We start from the raw sequence: 3,737 nt of genomic DNA, 5'->3' as shown, positions 1-3,737 counted from the left end.
ACCATAAAACATACACTGCCACAATACACACCATCACATCACACAACAGCTCAATCTCCAATCCGAGGCCTGTATAATGTATTGTCAGTGGGAATAATAATACTTTTTTTACAATTGTTTTTATGACTCCAACAAGTGAACTAGCAGTATTCCCCTGTGTGAAAGTGAACAGTGAGCACTATGTACTGGTCAATCAGCATGACTGTATTCATTCAAAACCCTGCTCCTCTCTCCATCTCCTTTCTCTCTATCCCCCTTCCTCTCTTTCTTTCTCTCTCTCCGGCTCATAGTATAGTGTCATAGAGCCGTACCGACAGCCGAGATTGCCGGCCGAGCCGAGCTTGTCTGCCGCGATGAAAGATGGCACGGTGCCGGCGCTTGGGGGACGATCGCCCCCCGTGACACGCACACGCGGCCGTCCGCTCTCTCCTTCGCTCCCGAAATGGTCTCTGCCTCCGCTAATTTACATAATACACTTCTGACACCTTTACTTTATTCATCAATCACAGCAGCTTCTCCTGGTCTGGATTTTGTCTGAGCATGTCGCACCTCCATCAGGCCAGGCACAAAAGATTCATTCTCACAGGTTTTTTTCCCTCTGCTTTTTCCTCTATTGCTTTTATTTTCTCTCCTTCATTTCAAAGATACAAAGTTTATGAAATGACAGAAGCCAGATAATGAAAACAACAATGCAAAATGTACTCCAGCAGGTCACATTCCTGGATTTTCTCTCCTGTTTTGTTTCTTCTTTCTTCTTGTTTTCTCTCGCTCCTGTCATCCCTACCTCATCCCCCTTTTAGTGTACTTCTACCATCTGTCTGGAGTTCACACTCCTCTCCTCTGCTTTCATCAGTAGCCTCTTCACAGTCCCTGGGCCACCTAGCAGATTCCATCTCCATCCCTCGGTACCAGCCGTCAAACAAACCCACTGCTCCTCTACATATGCTTACAATCCCTAAAGTCAATTTGGTGTCTAGCTCCTCTAGCATACGCTGTCTTATGTTTTTCTAAAATAACACCTTTTCCTCAGAAAAATTATCCTTTGAAAACAAAACAATTAAAACAATTTTTTATGTTGATCAGGTTGCAATTCATTCCGGTTTCATCTCAGCCAAGAAGCTATTATGATTAGATGGCCCTTATAATACACAAGAAAATGCATAAGTACATCCCCCGCAGTATCTTACTAGTCTGACAACACACAAGAATCAGGTTTGAACAGGGTTGGGTGGGTAACATTCTAAATGTAATATTTTACAATTACTAGCTACCTGTCCAAAATTGTATTCAGTAATGTAACTTTTGGATTACCCGAACTCAGTAACGTAATCTGATTACTTTCATTTACTTTTAGAATACTTTCCCCCTAAGAGGCATCAGAATAAGATGAAAAGGATCCATCAAACACATTTGGTGTGTCATCACAGTGGTCTCTGACTGGTGGTCAGACTCACTCAGGTGGAACAAACTTAAACTTGCTCCATTTTTCAATGCTAAATTGAAAAAATAAAAAGGTCTGATCTTGTATTTTTTTTGCAAACATCCTTTCTGAATGTAAAAGTAATCTAAGAAGTAATCATCTAGTTTTTCAAAAGTAATGTCTCTGTAATCTGATCACATTATTTTAGCTGGTAACGTACCTGATTAGAGTTACAGTTTTTTTGTAATCGGAATTACATGCAACACCAATTACCATGGGACTTCAAGTGCATGCAATACTGTGTGTAAATAGAATTACACACAGAGGACGGACTATTGCACCTTGGGATTGGTCTGCAGGGCAGAGATGTTTAAACCATTGTACAGAGGGGGGAGGCAGGGTGGGGGCATTACAATGCACACCTGGGTGTTCTGTCCATGAACCTGCCCCTGCCCGTGCCCCTGCCCCTGCCCCTCACACACTGAGTGATACCTCTGAACCCAGCCAACAGTGTAATTACCCAGCAGGCCAGTCAGCCGGACGGAAACACAGTCTGAACGATTCTTCTGCACTAGATAGCTAACAGCGTTAGCATCAACATCGTCAGCACAGGGACCCCCGGACCTCTTGTCCTACGCACAACGGAAACATCCAGAAGAGGGATTTCATGTCACAACGGTGATACCAGAATGCATGCAGGGCAAACAAACAAAGAAAACAACCCATAATTGAGCAACACTCAAAGCACGCTGAACTGGACTTGAAGCTATGGAATGTTCCAGATCCTCGCAGGCTCCCAGAGAACTTTGACTTCAGAACAGTTTGGAGGAATTCTGCAACCCAGCGTGCACAACCCCCTTCCTCTACTCTCCTCCTATCCTCCCTCCTTTTCTCCCTCTCCCTGTGGAAAATTAGCGCTCTCCTCCCACTGCAGGTGGTGGAAGGAGGGATAGCAGGATGGAGAGGTGGAGGGGCAGAGGAGTGTGGAGTGGTTGATTTATCTGAGGCTGTCAGGCCCAATGAGGGATTGGGAGGAGGGTGGGGGGGTTGGGTGCCCGAAGGGTGGCGTCTCCTCCTTGGCCCCTGGGCTGGCATGGAGGCAGCCCCTCTCTCTCATTAGGGGGAGCGGTACGATGCGGTGGAATGCAGTTCAAAGTGACATTCACGCTCTCTTCCCCGCTCACACATGCACACAGATGACAGCCTGCACCACTTAAAAGGCAGCACTCTCCTTCTCAGGGCCGGGGAAAACGTAAATGTATTACATTAGCTTTGGCAGATATCAATATGATACCTATACAGACTCCATCACCTCAGAGCCCACACCCATCTTTACCTCCCCCCGCCTCCCCACCACACACAACACATCCTCGTCAGCTCTCTTCATCACCTCATCCTGCTACCCACCCCCTCGTTCCCGATGTCGACACACCCCCTCACTGCTGCCACCACCACTCACACCCCCCCACTGCTGCCACCACCACTCACACCCCCTCACTGCTGCCACCACCACTCACACCCTCACACTGCTGCCACCACCACTCACACCCCCCCACTGCTGCCACCACAACTCACACCCCCTCACTGCTGCCACCACCACTCACACCCCCTCACTGCTGCCACCACCACTCACACCCCCCCACTGCTGCCACCACCACTCACACCCCCTCACTGCTGCCACCACCACTCACACCCTCACACTGCTGCCACCACCACTCACACCCCCCCACTGCTGCCACCACCACTCACACCCCCTCACTGCTGCCACCACCATTCACACCCCCTCACTGCTGCCACCACCACTCACACCCACTCACTGCTGCCACCACCACTCACACCCTCCCACTGCTGCCACCACCACTCACACCACCCTCACTGCTGCCACCACCACTCACACCCCCTCACTGCTGCCACCACCACTCACACCCCCCCACTGCTGCACCACCACTCACACCCCCTCACTGCTACCACCACCACTCACACCCTCCCACTGCTGCCACCACCACTCACACCCCCTCACTGCTGCCACCACCACTCACACCCCCCCACTGCTGCCACCACCACTCACACCCCCTCACTGCTGCCACCACCACTCACACCCCCTCACTGCTGCCACCACCACTCACACCCCCCCACTGCTGCCACCACCACTCACACCCCCTCACTGCTGCCACCACCACTCACACCCCCTCACTGCTGCCACCACCACTCACACCCCCTCACTGCTGCCACCACCACTCACACCCCCCCACTGCTGCCACCACCACTCACACCCCCTCACTGCTGCCACCACCACTCACACCCCCTCACTGCTGCC

The sequence above is a fragment of the Oncorhynchus clarkii genome, chromosome 1 (assembly GCF_045791955.1).
Source record: "Oncorhynchus clarkii lewisi isolate Uvic-CL-2024 chromosome 1, UVic_Ocla_1.0, whole genome shotgun sequence".
NCBI lineage: Eukaryota > Metazoa > Chordata > Actinopteri > Salmoniformes > Salmonidae > Oncorhynchus > Oncorhynchus clarkii.
Note: the sequence above shows the minus strand (reverse complement) of the source record.